Raw genomic sequence first — 21,470 nt, forward strand, 5'->3', positions numbered from 1 at the left:
GGGGTTTCCGTTTATCATTTGGACTGATCATAAGAATCTCGAGTTCATTCGCACCGCCAAGAGAATAAATTCCAGGCAAGCTCTCTGGGTATTATTTTTTGGACATTTCAGGTTTACCATTTATTATTGCCCCGGCTCTGAGAATGGTAAACCTGATACGCTGTCTCAGGTCTTTGAGGTTGAGGCTATACCCACCCTCCCCATGGCCATTCTGCATCCCGAACAGGTTGTGGCTGCGGTCGCCTGAGGGGTGGAGTCCAAGGTATGCATGGCACTATGCTACGCTTCTGTTCCTGCGGGATGCCCAGAGGGTCTGCTCTTCATGCCCGGATCAGTCCGAACTAGCGTATTACAGTTGGGTGACTCTTCTAGTCTAGCTTGCCACCTTGGAGTGACTTGTACTTGTATGTTAATCAAGCAGCGGTTTTGGTGGCTGTCCATGGCATGGGATGCTCGATGGTTACTGATAAGGAAGTTGGTACACACCGTACACCTGCATATACCTTCCACTACACCACTGCCTGAAACACATCACTGAGAGCTGCTATCAGTTGTTTTTGGTTCACCTAGTGCAGATGGAGGGGGTTTTGGGCTTGGCATTGTGGCAGGGGCCTTCAAGTTGTCCTTGGGTGCTGAGAATTGGAGCTGTTCTGATATGTCTCAGTCTGTCTGTGATGAGCTCTGTGGGCAGGGCTCAACCGGGATGGTGTCCATGAGCAGTACTTGTTGTGGCTGCGTGGTGTTATCAGTGTCCTTGTGGGATGTGTCAACCACATGATGACTCAGAAGGTGATATGAAGTCCTGTCATCACTTATTCTCTGTCCAGGTGTGTGTGTGCCATTCAGATTGAATGGATTGGCACACACTACTGAAGGATGATGGAGGGATAAATAGATATTAATAAAATTGAAATGCTTGCTAAATTCAGAGCCTCTAATGTGATGAATCAAACCCGATTTACCTATGTTGAATGAAGTGAATTTTAATTCAACTAGTTATACATTGTATTTATAATTTTTGTCTTTTTGTATTATTATTAACATTTTACACAATTAAGGAGGCATGTATAAATGGGGCATCTTCAACCTCAATAATTGTTTGATGACATGTGATGTTAAATAGCTCTAATCACTAATTTTTTCAATACTTGGGTATTTATGATACTAGCCTTGATAGTAAAAGAAAAGAAAAAAAAAATTCATTAAAAATATTATTAAACATGTACTCTCTTTATGTTGATCCTACATTAATTTGGGAATTCAATACATATTATTACAAATTTTAATATCAGTTGCCATTTATTGCCACTAACATGACTATGCATGATTAATCGCAAAGAACTGTAACTGAGTGTGATATTCATCCAAACTTTTTCATAGTTGTTTGGAGGGTAATTCTGCCATTACTTAGACATCAGTTAATTTTTCTTTTAGTATTATTATTATAATTTTTTTTTACCATGGTGTTCTCTGACGTGACATGACATTCAGCCAAGTATTGTGACCCATACTCAGAATTCGTGCTCTGCATTTAACCCATCCGAAGTGCACACACACAGAGCAGTGAACACACACACACACACACACACACACCCGGAGCAGTGTTCATCATTTATGCTGCGGCGCCCGGGGAGCAGTTGGGGGTTCGATGCTTTGCTCAAGGGCACCTCAGTCGTGGTATTGAAGGTGGAGAGAGAACTGTACATGCACTCCCCCCACCCACAATTCCTGCCGGCCCGAGAATAGAACCCACAACCCTTCGATTACCAGTCTGAGTCACTAACCGTTAGGCCACGACTTCCCCAAATCAGTTGTGACACATGAGGTCATGCAGATCAGCAGGGGTCAGGAAGGGGCTGACCTCATGACAGACGCCAGTGTAAACTCAGCAATAAAGAAACCACTGCAACATGTTCATTGTCACAGTGTTGATGAACTTACTCCAGAGGTGCATGTGATGCTGAAATACAACTTCACAGGGGAGAGGTTACGAACAAGACCTGGACGATGGTTTTAACTGTACAACTGTTTTATGCCTGTGTCTACATCACTGTCAGTTTAGCCCCGCCCACCAATTTTAGATCACTGTCAGTATAGCCCCGCCCACCGATTCTACATCACTGTCAGTTTAGCCCCGCCCACCGATTCTACATCACTGTGAGTTTAGCCCTGCCCACCGATTCTACATCAATATCAGTTTAGCCCCGCCCACCGATTCTACATCACTGTGAGTTTAGCCCCGCCCACCGATTCTACATCACTGTCAGTTTAGCCCTGCCCACCGATTCTACATCAATATCAGTTTAGCCCCGCCCACCAATTCTACATCACTGTGAGTTTAGCCCCGCCCACCGATTCTACATCACTGTCAGTTTAACCCCGCCCACCAATTCTACATCACTGTCAGTTTAGCCCCGCCCACCAATTCTACATCACTGACAGGAGTGGCAATTAACTTTATTTTTAATGAAGTTCCAGACTGCTTGTCAATAAGTACATTTAGATTTTACAATACATTTTATTTTTCAGGATTCACAGATGAATAGAAAGTTCAGAAGAACAGTTAAGAAAAAAAAATATTTGATATAGAAATATTTTGCAACATTATAAATGTCTTGTCACTTGTCACTGTTGATCAATTGAATGTATAGATGTGAAAAGAAATGATTTAATAACTTGTTTCAATAGGTTAAATATATTATTAAATATGACTAAATTAACCTCTTAAAGTTTGTTTACAGTTTGGTTTTTTGAAAAATATTTAAATAAAATATTATAGATGGTTTACCAGTGCCCAATCATGCTTCATATGTCATTAAAAGCATACAAGCAATCATTTTTCCCAGTGTTTTTTCCTCTTAATTTTTTATTTTGTGCAGAATAATTAGTCACATGGCATTTACAGCTCAGCTGATTGTCTTAAGAAGTTATGGAGCTACAAACATACACATCATATATGAGAAATAGCACATGTTCATGTTATGTTAAGAAAATACAGGGGTTTTCACTGCGGCTGGAATTACTAGATGATAATAAGCGCTTTAATAGCCCTTATCTTGCCATTTATAGCCAAGTAGAACAGTTTGCTGTTCTCTCAGCATTCATAATTTAGATTAAAATGTTGAATGGATTAAAGGTCACTCCCCCTAAGTACAAAAGACAATAGTTAGGCAATAAGCTCTTTGTATTTGATCAAATATCTCCGTGACTTTACACCTTGTGGATGGATCGATGAGACAGAACACGAATGTGATCCCATCTGAACCTCAGCTGCTCATAATCACCACTTTCAGCATAAGCACCCCTGAACAAGCCCAAGCCAGAGATGCACGTCCGCAGTCCCGCTGCTCTTGTGCTGGTGTGGTCCACAGAACTGCTGAGAGCCAGAAAACCAGTGCCCTTTCTCGGGCGAGCTGTTTAAAAATAACCACGACGGAAGCAGAGGCGGAGAAGCCTGGGATCAGGTGCAGCAAGAAGAGCTGCAGACACACTGATGGATGGCAAAGAGAGGCTGACTGGTCTTTATGGACACGCTCTGTTATCCAGGGCTCTGATTGTGAATTATCACCCGGGTCTGATGTTGCCCGGCTGGGTAACGAGAAGGAAGAGGGAGGATGCTCTCACCTGGATACCTGGCTGGGGGAGGTAGCTTTGAGCTCTTATGACACTTCTAGAGCTGCCTATAGGGCCAAATGACAAGAGTTATTTTGTTGTGAATGTGTTTGTAATTGACTGAAATGAAGTGTTGAGAAATGTGTTTGTTTTGTGCACTGTAAACCTCTGTGACTGTGATTCTGTGCACCTCGTTCTGCTGAAAGAGGTGAAAGTCTTTGGTATAAAAACAATCCTCCTCATCTCATTAATGAATGGACTGTTGAATTTCTAAAGAGGCTAACAGACACAAAATCACGTCTGGTGCAGTATGGGTTATTATTAGTTTGCCTTGGGTAATTTATTTTATTTAAAAAATATTTTCAGTTTTTCTGTTTTCTGTTCTATTGTATTTTATATTATATTATATTATATTATATTATATTATATTATATTATATTATATTATATTATATTATTATTTTATTTCAAAAAACAAAAATTTATTTTAAAAGCTTTAGTGGTGATGGCCATTTTACTATGTCAAATTATGTATTTTAGATATTTTTATAGATTTCCCATTAGTAATTTTACTGTTTTAAAATTCCTCATTTTAATAATGTTTCTTTTATTTTTTATTAGTTTATTATTTTTTTATTATTATTATTATTTTAACAAACAAAAATAATTTTAATAGTTTCAGTCATAGTTAATGATGGTCACTCTGGACCCTATGCCATTTTATTATATCAAATTATGTATTTTAGATATTTTTATAGATTTTCAGTTAATAATTTTAGTGTGTTAACATATCCAATTAATTTTATTTTCTTATTTTTCCCTGCATCGTCTCACCTGTATTGCCATCTGCAGGTGGAATTTCTTACTGCGCACAGTTTCATATACTTCTGCTGTTATCTGAAGAAAGATGATTACAATTTATTTTTGTTTTAATGGCACTTTGTGTTTGTTCTACTTGTATGATGCAGTATTTATTTATTTTCTTCAGTTTACCAGTGTTTTTCCATCTCTTATTTGAGTCTTAGCTCTAGTTTACAGTAATAACCCTGGAGCCAGTGTTCCCCATCAGCTTGAGTTTTTCCTCTTCTGAGAAGCACCGTCCCATGAGCCTCTCTCTCCTCATCCTCTGGCTGCTGCATCAGTGCAGTCCTAATGAATGTGTGCTATTGATTGGTAACGAGCCGGCGTCTGTAATGGGCTTTAAGCACAAAATATCAGGCCACATGTGCTGAAAGAACAGAAGAGGACAGAATGAAGGGGGCGTGGCCTGTGTAGAGTTACTTCCTGTTCTCGCCAGCTCTTCCTGTCCTCCAGTCACGTGATCAGCTGACCGCTGTGGTTCTCTCTGATAGGAGCTTCCTCAGACTCTGGGCAGCAGGAGACTCATCAGCTTCTCTCTGTCAGGGAAGGGATTCATTCATCTGAAAGCTAAGAAATCCTGTTAGAAACCAATGTTAGTAAAGCTCAATCAGTTAAGAATAAATGCTCATTTTTTTTTTTTTTTTCTATATGGTAAAGATCTTGAATGAATATTGTGCTAAATAAATAAAACAAATTAATGAGATAATGCAAATAAAATTGGTAAGTAGTTTTAGTGAGTAAGCATAGGAGTGTTTATTAGTCTTTCAACTGTTGAAAATCTTCTCCAGGTTTATTCTTAATGTTCACAGGAATTTATTTACTATTATATATAATTTACATAAAATATTAATAAATATTTTATATATGCATTTAAATTAAATTAAATTAAAATATAAAATTAAATGTATGCATTTAGCAGACGCTTTTATCCAAAGTGACTTACAGTGCATTCAGGCTATCAATTTTTACCCATCAGATAAATGTATAAATGTATAATATATAAATGTAACATTTTTCTTAAATATATGCATTAGGGGTGTAACGGTTCACAAAATTCACGGTTCGGTTCGATACGATACACTGATGTCACGGTTCGGTTCGGTTCGGTTCGATACGTTTTAGATACAGCAAAATGTAAAAACATCTCAACTTTTCAGAATGCCGCAAGCGCACCGCGGGTCATGTGACAAGAACTAACCAATCAGCTTCATCCTTTCCCGTAACAACGTTGAGAGCTCAGCCAAGATGAAGGAACAGCTGATAATAGTTGTATATGGATTGCAATTTTGAAATAAATTTAGTAGCAGAGCTACTGCAAGCGATTTTTAGAGCTGCAAATCCATTTATCCTTCGCTGAAATTTCCGCGTCTCATGGAGAGAGCACGTCATTGTTGCTTAGCAAAGACAGACGCCTCATGAGCGCTTCTGCCCGAGCGCTTTGGAAAGGAGGAGAAAGACGCGCTTAGCGTTTTCCATGCGTTTTTAGGCACGATATGTGAACGGCCCCTAAGGCGCTCGCTCACTCAGCACGCGCTGAAGGCTCGTTGCAAAATGTCTAATGCATTTAACAGACCAGAAATATAAGATCCTAAAATAACCAACAGGTCTGGTGTTTGGGTTGGATTCCCTGTAAGCTATAGTGTCTAAATGCTGCAGGGATAGTTTGCTGCGTGCATGTTTCTCCTTTTTTTCGTCTTTTCCCAGATAGTACTGATGCATATATCCCAGATATTCCCGCTGGTTTTTTTTTTTTTTTTTTGTAATCCCGCTGGTGTACCCTGTCATGTTGCAGATGCGACATACCGTTGTTTTTTTATCCACCACTCTCTTGCCATCACCATTATAGCTTAAAGGGAATCCAAAGTGCACCCAAACACCAGACCTGTTGGTTATTGGAGGATCTTCTCATTTCTAGTCTGTTAAACGCATTGGCTATTTTGCAACGAGCCTTCAGCGCGTACTGAGTGAGCGAGCGCCTGCTGAGTAGCCTAACATAAACATATAAGATGGTGTTTTTTTCTTCTTCGGGAGTGTCAGGGGCGTTGCCTGTTACGTTGTTTGGGTTATTGGGCTACCTTGTTGAACGCATATCATTATATTTCTATCTCTCTCTCTTTTTTTTTTTTTTTTCCAAATATAATTAATTACTCCAACGAACCGTTCGGTATACATAATGCGTACCGCGTACCGAACCGAAAGCGTCGTACCGAACGGTTCAATACGAATACGCGTATCGTTACACCCCTAATATGCATAAACGTGTGCATTAATATATACATAATAAATGTTTGATAACACAAATTTACAGTATTTTAGATCAAATAAATCCACCTTTGATGAGCAGAAGAGACTGCTTTCAAAAACATAAAACAATATTTACAAACTTTTGAACAGTAGTGTAAATTAAGAAGTTTAATAAGCCAGTGTTTATTTTCATTCATTTATATTACAGTATTTTACTTTTGAATTCATTCTGCATGACAATATTTTGGATTCTCAAGAGAACATTATTATTATTTTTATTCATCTTTATATCCTCAGAAACCCCTCTTCATCACTGAATTCTCTGGACTTCATAAAACCTTTATAACCTTTCTCTTTAGTTGTATTGCACTAAGTTACAATTTCCCATGAATCCGCTTGTGTCTCCGTTCAGCCGTTTCAATGAAACCTGCAGAAATAAGGTTTTTGCTTCCTTTTGCAGCTGTTCGATGACACATTCAGCAAGGCTTCTGTATTATATTTAACTTCTGAATGAAAATGCATAAATCAAATGTCACAACCCAATCAACTCAAAAGAATCATACAATTATGAATATTGTCCCTTTCTTAATCCTGTTCTCTTTCTTCTCAATTGTATCTGAAGTTGCGACGGTCAAACTATGGTCTAAACTCATCAGGACTCACAACTTGCGGTCTGTTAGAAACCTGATAGAAAAGCATCAGTGAAAGTCGTTTTAAGAAGTAGGTCTTTAAAATGAAAGTGCATCTTATCAGACTAGAGGAGGTCCTGTGGCTCTGAATAGCATCTAACACTCAGACGCTCAATCTGAAGTGTTAAAAAGGCATGAAGCTTATAGTCAGTAGATTATGGCAGTGCAATAATACATCTCAGCCGAGCTCGTCTGGATACTGGAGCAGATAACGAGCTCCTGTGGGATTCTGAGGCGTCCTGCTTTACTCTCCATATTCCCAGACGCAGACTTTACAGCTTTAGCCTTTCACTGTTTCTCTATATTTGTTTTAATATTGCAAGGACACCAGGAAAAATTAAAATGAGAATATGCAGTTGAATACTAGAGAGTAAACAGGGACTTTATTTTATTATTACATACAAATTATTATTATTATTATTATTATTATTATTAATATGATAAAATATATGTCTAATTTAATTCATTATTTTCAAATGTAAAACACCCACCTTGCAACAAATATATATTTGATTTATTTTAAATTATTACATTTAGTAGAATTGCATTTTATACTGTGTGTAATACAATAGTTAATATTATCATTTTACATTGAACATTTTAATAATTATATATTTAATTTGTATTCATAATTATTCATTTATTGTATTATTAATAGTAGTAAACATGTTATGTCTAATACGTTTGCAATTTGTATTCATAAAGTAATAGTATAGCTTAATAACAATATCTATCTATCTATCTATCTATCTATCTATCTATCTACTGTATATATATATATATATATATATATATTTACGTACAGTATATAGATATTGTTTTGACTCTCTGATGTTGCTTTTTGTGTTATTGTTTCACTGTTCACTATAAATGATTATAAAGTTATTATTTAAAGTATATACTAATATTAGATATATTATTAGATATTATATTTGAATTTAGAAATTGATAATAATATAATAATGTAATCGTTTTAATAATATTATTATGTTAATATTCCACACATTTTAGTTGTGGTTTCATCATAAGCACTGTTTTCTTTCAGAGTTTCAGGCAGTAGGTCTGAACTTAAGAAGGGAATGTTCTTCAGTCCTGACCCGTATCTGAAGATCTCCATCCAGCATCTTCCCTGTGCTGCTCCTCACTCGTCTTTGACATGAGCCATCATTAAAGGCACGTCACGGTGAGTCTGTGTGTGATTGTGCTCAAGGCAGCGTTGAGCGGATCATGAAAGCTCAGTCCCTCAGCAGCCGCTGATGCTGCTTCTGCCAGCGGCCCTGAAAACAAAAGAAGCTCTCTGATAACTTCATGAACTGAAGTTCTGATTCAGATTCAGACTGTGAGGTATTTTATTCCAGCTTCTGTCTACAGCACATTTGGGAGAAACATAACCGCACAAACAGAGCTGGCATCACCTCTGCAATCAAGCCTTTGATATCTGATATTATGGCAAATATTTACAAGATTCATGGATATCGAAGAGTTTAAGTATTTAATCAAGGTGCTCAGACAAGCATTTTTAGATTTTGCAGCAAGTTAGGAGTTTATTTAAGACTTAGTTAATGGTTTATTAATAGTGAGTATTGGACCTTAAAGTAAAGTGTGACTGGAATTACATCAAAACATACAATAAAAAAATAAATAAAGGATAGTAAGCAATACTTAGTATGCACTATGCAGTGTGCAGTGAGCATATGTGTAGCCTGCCTCAGACGACGGTATTGTGAGTAAATGAACAGGCTTGTGCTGATCTCTTTTGGACTGGTTTTCTTTATCTTCTGCTGCTGTTCTCTCAGTGTGTAGCGCGTGTGAAATACTCAGCCGGTGTATTGTGAGTCAGCGGGTCAAATATGGGCTAGTTCGTCTTCACACGCTTGGCTGAGCTGGCGGAAATCCAGTAGAGAGCAAACGTGAGCCACTGAAGGATTTCACCAGCCGCCCTTTAGAGGTTAACGGCACCATTTACTGTCTGCTAGATGAAGCGTGATCTACTGAGTTTCCCATAATGCCTTGCTGCCTGTTTACTGTCAGGGTTTCAGAATGTCCAGAGTATCCCATTGATGTTTCGTGGCTAAATCTAGTGTTTTTTGTTGATGTTTTTTTTTTTATGTTGATGTTTGAATCCCAATGATAGCATGTGATTTAATATTCTGCTTCCTTGAAAACGGGATGTGAATAACTACACTGAATATACAGCAGCATGATCCCACTAATGGACAAGCCATACTGTATTTCTGCTGTCCTCTAGGACTAGGAGATATGGCAAAAAATAACATCTATATTTATAATTTTTTTAACTATTTACTGATTTAGATTTTTTTTAACAAAAGATAAAAAGGTAGATATTAAAAATATCAAATATATAAAAAAAAATCAAACCATTACAGAAGTGCTTCTATTTTGCATTTTATTAATTTAAACCCCTTTTTTTTTTGTCAGCATAACAATTTAAGTGAATTGTTTGACACATTTCAGCAGAAATTAATAATTTATAACCCAGAAATAATGTAAAATATTACAAATGTTAAATATTAATACTTAAATATTTATAACTAATTTAACATGTTTTACTTTTGTTTATTTACAGCTTTAAAGTAGATATTAAATAACATATTTTTCTTTCTTCTGTATGTCTTGATACATTAAAAAATAAATACATTTTTGTTCATAGTTTATTTACATGTACCAATTTAAACAACAGTATTTACATTATATATATATATATATATATATATATATATATATATATATATATATATATATATATATATATATAATTATTATTATTATTATTATTATTATTATTTTAAGAAAGAATTGTAAAATGTGAAATGCCTCATCTACCTTTTTTAAACAATTTGAATATTAATTTCAACTTCTCAAATCTTCCCGAGTCTTTTTTTGCTGTTCAGGTTTAAAGCTGAGACTTAGAGACAGCATCACTTACTGCTGATGTTGCAAGCTGTGAACCAATGATGACACTGAGATCAGGACACCCACGGACCATATGCACACATTTATGACGTTACTTAAACTCATATTACCAACAAAATCATGGCAAGCATCAGGAATATGCAATTGATCACCCAACACATCTCGTCCAGATGCAGCCGTTCGGCTCTTGAGGAGTGGAAACACGTTCTGTTTGGCCAGAAGATAATATTTGGCTAGCGCTGACCCAGATCAAGTCCTGATAGTGATATACAGAAGTCTTTCCACGGAGAGAGAGTGTGAAATCTGCTGTTGACCAGAGGACAGACCTGATTCATGGCTTCTGTGTATATTTTGGGTGTTTGTTCTTTTGTCCAAAGCCATTTTCTGTCATCTCCACTAATGCTGCTGTTTTCCTGTTGACAGTGTCTTTCTGGATCACAGCTATGTTGAATCCTACACTAATAATCACACACGAGGATTGAGTTTTGTCTGTGTATGTTATTCAGATCCCTCAAGAAGGCTGAGAGCTGTTATCTTTATTCTGTGCGGACAGATGAAACAAGCTCTTATTCTCTCTCATTTATTGATGTGTGTTTTACTGTGTCTGTTGCATTATGAAAATGTGAATCTTGGAAAAGTAATACCTCGCAGCAGTACTGACATACAGGTCAAATGTAGCTAGTAGTATGGTACTGGACATAGCAATTATTGAAAAAGTCTCACAAAACTGAACCCTTTTTCAGCTAGTTTCTATGGTTAAGTTGTTGTAATGGGTTGTTTTTACACTTCATTAAAGCACGGGCAGAATTTGTCACATAACATCGTCATTAAAAGAAAGCCACACCACTTATAATTGCTGCAGTGCTGCTTTCTAGTTTGCCCTGTGATGAGTTTGGCTGCCAATTACTGTAGTACACTGTTGAACATGATCTCTACCTGATGAGAACCGATAATGACTCTCTAATTAGTCTTTCACCTTCACTGCCCACATTTAATAGACAGTCACCAGAAAGGCTACCTAGTCCATGATATCACACATCTATCTCACAGACTGTAATAAGATTGCCATAAACCTTCAGTTTTTACCTGACACACACACCCACCCAGTTTCTCCGGTGAAGATAAATTAATGGATCACTAGTGATTTGTAATGTAGATTGGCATCTGTTGATTGATTTCTGTGCAAATCTGCTATTTACAAATTCAGTTATTAATGTGGTTTTAGCAAGCGTCTGTCTGTGTTCAGAAAGAGGCAGAGACTAATACATCAAACCCCATTCCTCACACAGAGCTCTAGTTTGCCAAATCCTGAAGTATAGCCATAACTTATTTATGTCCGTGCAACACCCAAATGTGTGTGTGTGTGTGAGAGAGAGAGAGAGGGAGAGAGAGAGAGAGAGAGAGGGAGAGTGAGAGAGAGAGAGAGAAAGAGCTTGTGTTGTGTGTTTAGAAGCGGTGCTTCTTCACGGTCCAACATACGTGTGAGTTTTCATGCATGCTCTGCTTCCTTTCAATTCATGACTGTAAAATCAAATCGAAAGGTCTGTTTTACACAAGATGCCGGAATTGGAATGATTTATATATATATATATATACACACAAATCGGCCACAAACTCTATGGGCGCTGCCATCTTGCCTGTCACCATTACTGCGTGCCTGTGAAGTGTGACGATTGATGTGCGCATGCGCAGTAAACCCGGGGAGGAAAATCTGACGGTTATGATTAAATGTCAGGACAACGGTGCCCTCTAATGACATTTCAATGAAAGCGGATCCTGCTCATTAAAGAAAATGTCTGGTGAAAGGGAGCATTGGGTAGATAATGTCAGGCAGTGGCCAAAACTTAATTTATTGACAACTTAATGTAGTAATGTAAAAATATGTAATTGTAATAGACCAGTAAAGTAAGAAGAACTCGGAGGCAGCAGGCTACAACAAAATGCTTAGGGGTTTATTTTCCACAGAATGGGGGTTACAAAAGTTAACAGATGTTAACCCGACTGAGGTAAACCAGAATAATCATAAAGAGGAAAAAAGAGAAAACCAAAAAACAAACCAAAAAGGAAATACCATAAACCTAAGTCACTGCAAATGCCTCTCAAATATTAACAGAGGTCTAGGGACTACAGGACCTGTTCTATCACAGAACACAACTTCTGGATACAAACACAATTAGCAAACTTATACATTGGTGCCCAGCACCAATTAACACAAAAAGGGGGATACACAGACACATAATGGCCATTATACATAAATACGAAAACATCAAATATACACACGAGCACTTCAAATAATGCAATCAAATTATTTCAATTTATAAATGTCTTTTCCTGAACATAAATAAAAGGCACAAATCAATACAATAGTCCTTGAAGGCCCCCCCAGGGTAGAAACCGGAATGGTTGCACCCAATCATTGGCTGGAAACAAACATATACGTCCGAAGTTTCCGCCCGGACCCCTTTTGACGGCACACCAGCCACAGCTCACGGGTCTCAGCCGCAACAAACACGCAAACAAAGATTGGTAAGAATAAACTCAGCAAACTAAACGTTAAAGAGTATGTGCACTTAACTCCAAACGAAAGTTTAAATAAAGTTTAATCCAAATTAATGTTGTTATTGTGTGTTCTTTACTGCAAAATCAATTCTATTAAATAAAAAGATAAACTAACCTGACCCATATTCACCAATATCCACCACCGTAATGTACTGTAATTAAGAAGTGTATTAACTGATGACAATGTTAGACATGTTATCATGCAGCACCATCCGGAGATCCAGCTCCTCTCAGCAGATGGAGCAGCTCAACAGGAGCTACATGATCAGTACGACTAGAGTATCACTATACATGGTGACTTCATGTGCTTATTATATAGCCCTGTACAATATGTTCTACTCTTTTATATAAAGTATGTTGCTGTCATGCTAGTGAACTGACCAGATTGGAAAGAATAGAGCAAAAGCAGCTTCAAGTATATTTGGGCTGATGATTCCACCTACAGGACACACACACACACACACACACACACAAAGACAAAAATGTTCTATTCATCTGTGAATCCTGAAAATTAAAATGCATCTCAGTTTCCAAAACAAATGCTGTACAGAACGACTGTGTTCAACATTGATAATAATCAGAAATGTTTCTTGAGCAGTAAATCAGTATATTATTCTGATTTCTGAAGATCATGTGACACTGAAGTCTCTATAACACTGTAAGCAGCTGAGGGATGCTGGATGGTGCTTCTAATGGATTACCATTAACTGGAATGTCCACACAAGATGTTAAACTGGTCTTCATTTCCATATAGGCAAGAATCCAAACAAACAATCAGTAAATCCACCAGTCCTTCACCTTTACAATGACTTGCATAGCATACAAACAGCCTAGCGTAGCGGTCAAAAACTGTGTGCAGCAACACCCGTTACCTGAAGGAAGGTTCCCACCTATATTTTGTGAACAATCATCTGAGACTGACCCTATTGGACGTACTTGTACATAACCATTCAAAGTAAAGACCAAAATGGCTCTTACATACCGGCCCCTAATTGGGATAAATCAACATACCAATTCCCAACACATAACAAAGAGCCATAAACAGATACAAATATTAAGCATCATACACACATGATGCTTGTAACAAAACCCTTAACACATAGACTCATGAAAAAGCTACGTTTTCTCTACAGGCCTATCTAGTTTGTAAACTCCACTTAATGCCCTTCTGACATTAAACGCATTGATAATCTGAAAGAAGATGCTCAACTTGTCCTCTTCTACTGATAAATCAGCGCACAGCATTAATGCAGGTGTTTGTGTCAAGAGAACTGGCAAGTTCAAGGTGAAAAGCTCTGGCCAAGCAGAGGTCTTTCTCCTCAAATCTGCCTGCATTCAGAGGACCATTGATGACCCAACCTAACGCCGTTCTTATGGCATTCCCATTGCTATTTATGACTTCCCAAGGCTCCATCATCTTGGGAGCATTGTTTCCAATCAACAACTCAGCATTAGCCATTATACGGAGAACTTTAACCTTTGCAAAGTAGGGCCACTTGGAAAAATCTCCTTTAGATACCATGTTATCTGAACTTACAGGCATTTGTTTCTGTGTGAGCGTTTGTGGAAGCTGAGAGAAGATGTTACCATCAATGGCAGATACTTCCAAACCTGAAAGTATGTATGCAGGTACAACTCTTCCCTAAATCATAGTTTGTAACAGAAACTGAGTTTCTCTACCACAAAGATTGAGCCGCTGCATAAGGCTTTCTGTACAAAAGGCTGCCGAACTGCCAGGATCCAGGAAGGCATACAGTACGTCTGGATTATATGCTCTCCTTTACTGGCCTTGAACTGATTAGATAGAAAGAAGACAGCGATCCTTTGCAACGGTAGTGGCGAAGATGTTTCCTTTAACTCTGCCTTCTGGACATATCTTTGACCGATTAACAGGCCTCTTGCTAGTTGGCAAGTCTCTAATATCACCAACAAAAGATCTATTAGGATGCTAACCTGTCTTTAAACAATTTGAACAAGATCTTTGAACAAAACTCTGCATTCAGAGAAATAATATGCATTCAGAATATCATGTGCAACAGCTCTCCACCGTTCTCTGAGCTTGAAATGCAATATAGATTTAGATACAAACAATCACCATGACTTGAAAGGAGGATTCACTGCTGATACTTGGTTTTCCATTTTACTACATACAGCAGATTCAAACTCTGCTATTGGATTCAATATAATGGAGGATGCTTTCTCCCTTTCCTTTTCCAATTGAGAATGCATATTATAAGAGGCTTTAGAAACCCTGTGACTTTCAGAGGCCTGTAAAACTGCAAGTTTAGCAGTAGATTCTGCTAGCATTGCATTCAACTCCAGTTGCTCCTCTTTCCTCTTTATCTTCTCCCCTTGCTCCTTCAAAGCATGCTTTTCCTTTAACACTGCCATACAAGCAAGTATTATCTGCAGGTATCTTATCTGCCTCAGCTATAATTCTTGCAGAAGAAACACTTCTGCATGTTCTCACTTTACTTGAATGTTTTCTACCAACGTTTAATTTATTATCCTTTTGTCTTTCTCCTTCGCCCTCAGCTTACAATGATAAGATCGTGGCTTTCCTGCGTCAGCCGAACAAAATAAAGTAGTAAATGACTAAAACAAAATATAAAAGAAATAAATAAAAATGCATTAAAGCTAAATAAACCAAAAACTAATACAATTAGAAAAGTCTAAAACAAAACAAACAAATAAATAAATAAACTTAAAATAGCTGTTGCCTAAATGTTTGTGTAATCATTTTTATGTTGAATCAAGCAAAATATTTCCTTCTAAAGCTGATTCCTAAGCTAAAATGCTTTAAATAATATTTTATGGCTATTTCACAGTCAATTTTATTTTGAGATTTAGTTATCGAAACGTCATTTAATGATTTGACTAACAGCCCTAAAAATTACAGAAACTAAAATAAAGCTGATATAAAATAGAAAATAAATACATGAAAAAAAATAAACATAAACTGTTGGAAATGTTCCCTAAAATAAAGACTAAAAATAGAACTGAAACTGAAATATAAATAAATTTAATATACATAGAATTTTTTTTTTATTAAAGAACATATTACCATTAATAAAAATTTAACTTAATTAAAGATTATATGAAATTAAATATAAATATAATATGAACTAAACTAGTACACAAAACTTGCAATTAACTTAAAATAAGTACAATTAAGTAACATAATGATTAAAATAAAACTGCAATAAAACAAAAAAAGTAGAATTATTGAAATATATATATATATAACTAACAAAATTACTAAAACTTAAACTAGATTTAAATGACAACTGAAAATATAAAATAAAAGCCAATTCAAAATATGAATAAATACTATGATAGTATATAAATAATACTAAAATATCACTGAATTATGGCTAACATTGACATGCTGAGCTCATATAGCAACACAGTTACAGTCTGACACAACAAAGATGCATGAAGTTTGTGATGGTGAATCAGCATTTAACTGTTAACAGTGCATTAACAGTGTCTCTAATGCTGCAAACCCATCGATATCTTAAAAGCATTCCAGAATGCACACTATTCTTCCATTCAGTTAGTGAGGGCTGTAATGTAACTTTCAAAAACAATTCACTTTACATTAGTTCAGACCTTTTAAAAGCTACTCCGTGTGGAAAGTGTGAATGTTTACGTGCTCCGTGCATGCTTTCTCTCAGGGAGCGAATCATTACATCAGAACTGAAGGTCCTCAGGGGTTGAGAAGCTGTTCTGTGATGCTGACCTGGTCCTGCTGTTGAGGTACAGTGACTGCAGGACTAGTTATTACTGGCTTAATCAACTAGTCAGACTCTCCAAGCAGCTAACACACGGCTGAATACTAGAACACATTAAAGGGGTCGTGACACCGATTTTTTTGCACAAAAAAGTAAATAAATAAATATGTGGAAAAATGATTATTTTCAAGCCTCATCCTGACCCTCTGACTAAAACCAGCTGTTACAGTTTATTATGCAGCAGTTTGATGTTTCTGTTGCTTTCTGTGTCTTGAATGTTAATCAAACAACAAAACATATAAAGAAAAGTCACCTTTGTAGATTTAACACAAATTCATTAGATTTACAGTATTATTTTATTTTTGATTATTATATTTTTGTATCTGAATACTGTTAGACTACTGTTTGTTTCATTTGAATCTTTCTTCTATTATATTTATCTATGCTTGTAACTTGTATGGTATTCTCTTTTTTTTTGTCAAATAGAAATATTTAAGTCATCTTGTTATTTAGTTTATTTTTTATTTTTCATATCGCTATATATACCACAGAAAAACTAAATATTGCAATGTGAGTTTTTTCCAAAATCATGCATTCCCTAACACAAAATTAAAACAAGCAGTTTTTAAGGGGCGTGTCCTTTAAGGCTTATCAGCGGTCATTTCCAGATTTTTTTTTAAATAAAATCTGAAATAATTTGTGATGCGGCTGCAGTAAGATCTTGCTGTGCTTCATCTTTTAACCAATGAAATGTTTCTTGGTGACTCGGTGCCTTGATTACTAATCAAGTGTCTGCTGTTCGCGAGTGAACGCCAGTGGGCGGGGCTTATGGGGAGAAGAAGGCTATTCGTCGATGTCTTGCTCTGTAGGCGGGGTTTATGCAAATGTTTGTGGCATCACCTTGTCCCTCGGATCCCGAGTCGTTTTTGGAGCTTGATTAAATTAATGCTTGGTTTATAATGAGGAGGATGTTTTAACCTATGAAACTTGCAGGCTGTTTTAATAGTAAAAAGATTTCTCATGTCATGACCCCTTTAACTATTCATTTAGAGTAAACAGAATGTTCTATTTTATATTTAGCTTTGAAACTACTGCTAGTTCTAGATCTATAGCCGACAAGAATTGCCTGTGAATTCGAGATGAGGAATCAGTATTTCTGGTCTGTTTTCACCAAGGAGAAAGAGTATAGATGTACTAAAAGTTATTTTTGTCAACTTTTAGAATAATGCAAGCAAAAAGCAAAGCTAAAAGACATGGATTAAAAGCTACACATGGGTAACTGTTTCAAACGCTGAAGACTCAATCTAACTGTTTTTACTCAGTCTTATAAAGCATTTTCTCTAGCTCAGTAACAGACATGGCCTTTTTAAAAGCCTCTTTAAGCGTCTGTGGAAACACGAGCCGGTCTCTTGTGTGTAGCACTCTTGCCCAAACCCAGCACTGGCTTTTCCCTAAGCACGAGAGCAATCGTTCCCCGCATCAGTTCTTCTGTGTGTTTGCGGTTGCAGATCTGGCCAGTCTACCACTTTCCTCCTGTTTACACTAATCACAGGTCGTTCCTCGTGTCAGGATGGTTCTTTCTGAGCTGAGCATGATCACATACACTCACACGCCAGTGAGACACGAGTTAAAGCCACTTCATTTCATGGCTCAGTTTAATGAGTCTGTTGGGTACGCTTCTGTTTGATGAGAAACTCAAGAGTATGAGTAAAACTATTTCACAGCATGGTGCTGACATACCTGCTCCATTTGCTTTGTTGTTTCACACTGAGGTCCCAGAAATGTATTAAATGTATCTTTTCTTTGGCTTCTTGCCCACTTTTGTTTAATTTGAATACATTGTATGTCATTTTCAAATAAGGAAATGTTCAACTATAGACCAGTGTGTAATTTAATGCAGTGTGTAATATATATTTTGACAGGCTTGCAGAGGGCCAGAGCGCCTGCTTCGAGGCAAAGCTTTGCAATTTTTACAGAAAGCTGGAGACTAAAGGCTACGACCAGGGACCGGGAAGAATCAAGTAAGTGTGTCCGACAGATAGATAGATGGATGGATAGATATCACATTGGTTTTATTTTGTGTTGCTGTTAAGGCTCATCATCAGAAGGGAACATCTACTGGAAGGCACCTTTAATCAAGTAATGTCCTACTCACGCAAAGAGCTCCAGAGAAACAAGCTCTTAATCGCCTTCGTAGGAGAGGAGGGGTCAGTCGACTGTGTTCTCAATCACATGCAAGACATACAAACCAGAACTTGGTTCTCAACTGATCTAAAATATTGCGTTCATGTTCCTATAGTTTGGATTACAGCGGCCCAGTTCTTCTTCCTGTTGTCTCAGGAGCTGTTTAACCCCTACTACGGTCTGTTTGAGTACTCGGCCAACGACACGTATACTGTACAGATCAGCCCCATGTCTGCATTAGTACAGAACCATCTGGAATGGTGAGAGATCTTCTGTTTTTTACCTCACGACTGTATCTCTCTTTATCCCTAATTATCGCTGTTTGGACTTGGAATGTGTTTGATGTTCAGCTCTGTAGTTCTCCGGTTGATGTGGCGTGTGGTTGAGGAATCGCATGCCTTCTGGTCAGAAGCGGTCACGCTACGTCTTTGTTTTGTCTCTTATTTTGGGATTTTGACTGACCGTGAAAATAACCCTCTTGTTGAGTAAATTATAATGTTAAGAAACTAAACACAAAGACAAATTCTCAACGTTTGCCTCGAACTTCATCCAAGCAGAGGACACGTCTGGTGAATGGCAGTGTTGAGATTCACAACGTTTAATTGAATTTAAAAGTCGTCCCAAGTCACACTGTCCGACTCTCAAGCCCTTTCCAGAAGGTTGAACATTTAAAAAGGCTCAATTTTGGTTCAAAGACAGGATATGTATTTTATTACAACAGAACAATATGACAAGCACTTTCAGAAAGGTTTTCATATGTTTAATGGAGCTGCAACAAATGATTATTTTGATAATCGGTTAATCTACTGATTATCAGAATGATTAATTGACTAATCGTTAACTATTTCACAAATTAATCAGTATGTTTTGTTCAATATTCCGCTTTTGCAATGTTATACATATTCTACACAAGTAGAACTGCTTTATAGTAGAATATCAAACTGAAAGCAACACCAACACTGTTTTTTTTTTTCATGTTTATTACTGTAATGCTGCTTGCTTCAAAGCAATCTATTATATAAAGAGGTATGTAAATAAAGTTGTCGATTGCAGAGCTGATTCAGACGCATCCACATTGCTATGATCAGATGCTTTCTTAACTACTGTTTTCCCATGCTGTCACTTTTGTTGTGTTTATTTTGTTACCGAGAGGAAAGCGCACAGCAAATATTTACATATCCATTTAAATGCTGCTTTCAGTAGTGTTGGGAAATTCACAAACACAGAACTTTTTTTTTTTGTCAGTATATCGGGCCTTTACACATAACATAATTTATATATTTTTTTGTTTATAAAACTTTCCCACCCTCGGGTTCATGTGTACACCTCATAAGCATTTCTACTTCTATTGGATTACCTCAAGGAGGGCTGGATAACAGTCTTGTGCTACAGCGCCACACTGGTCAAACCACGTTATTGCACGCTGTTACATTAGGTCATATGAGATATAAATTAATATTCAACAACAAAAATATTTTGACAATTTTAATTGTTTACATTGTCTTTAATAGCAACTAATTATTTCATACCTAGTGTCTTACCAAAATACCAGAAATGATAATAATCTAGGATCAGGGTTGAAGAAAATTTAGTCTCATGCTCAGGCATTTCCATTACGTATAGCAAGCCAAACCAGGTTACCAGTTTTTTATTACGTACTAAAACCACATTGGACTAAAAGTTGGCACGTCGGGGTCACCAATGCAAACCAAGTCACAGTGTTTACACCAATGCTTGTCGATCCCAGTACAAACCCAGCCAGAGTGGGGACTCCAGGACCAGCGATGAGAAACATTGGTTTACACTCAACCTCTTAATGCACTGGACTCAAACTCAGTTTCTGGTAGGCCACAGTTCTGCACATTTTAGCTTCTAACCTAATCAAACACACCTGATCCAGCTAATCAAGCTCTTCAGGATCACTAGGACGATGACCCACTAGAAGCAGGTTTGGACACCCCTGGCTTACTCAAACAAATATTGGATACCATTTTAACTTCAGAAGAATTACACACAACTAAATGGTGGCTCAGGATGAATCCATGCTTTATAGGTGGCATATCACTAATATTTGTAAACATTACTTCTGCTGCAACAAAGGTTTATACCAACTTTTTGCATCATTTGCCAGATCATAGAGAGGGAACTGAAGTCGGGAGACTCCAATACACAAGTGACGGAGAAGAACAGGAAGGAATACACTGAGCGAATGGCTAGATGGAGGGTGGAGAGGGGGTCATGCATGTTTGATGCTCGTGAGCTGTAGTTGGTCATTGCAGGGACGGCTGAGATCGATCTGAATGACTGGAGATCCAACACAGAATATAGAGGAGGTCAGTGGATGCTTGCGTTGTCTTTAACAATTCTCGACAGTTGCTCTGTCAACAGTGGGTAATATTGTACATTTTGTTCATAAAGCTATCCATAGATGTTTAATTACTGGAGAGAAGTGCTCACATGGTAAAAGCGTTATTGCTCGGGTTAAGCATTTGTTCCACGTGAAGTGGTCTCACTTTTCTTTCAGGTCTTCTGCTGTGAATTACTATGAAGCAGTGTTGGGCAGTAGCGTCGCTACAAGCAGCGAAGCTACTAGTTTAACTACATTTCTCTGTAGCTTGGTTGTAGCTTTGCTGCTTTCTGAATCAAATAGCTTT

At 37.2% G+C, this 21,470-nt stretch overlaps 1 long non-coding RNA gene across 1 annotated transcript; it reads left to right on the top strand.

The window, feature by feature from the left end:
• Nucleotides 1–18,553: 18,553 nt before the first annotated feature.
• Nucleotides 18,554–21,266, top strand: LOC128013678 (uncharacterized). Its single transcript, XR_008183370.1, has 4 exons — nt 18,554–18,653; nt 18,726–18,839; nt 18,932–19,076; nt 20,948–21,266. It is a non-coding gene; the product is annotated as an uncharacterized LOC128013678 (long non-coding RNA).
• The last annotated feature ends 204 nt before the right edge of the window (nt 21,267–21,470 follow it).

This window comes from Carassius gibelio, chromosome B24 (assembly GCF_023724105.1).
Source record: "Carassius gibelio isolate Cgi1373 ecotype wild population from Czech Republic chromosome B24, carGib1.2-hapl.c, whole genome shotgun sequence".
Taxonomy (NCBI): domain Eukaryota; kingdom Metazoa; phylum Chordata; class Actinopteri; order Cypriniformes; family Cyprinidae; genus Carassius; species Carassius gibelio.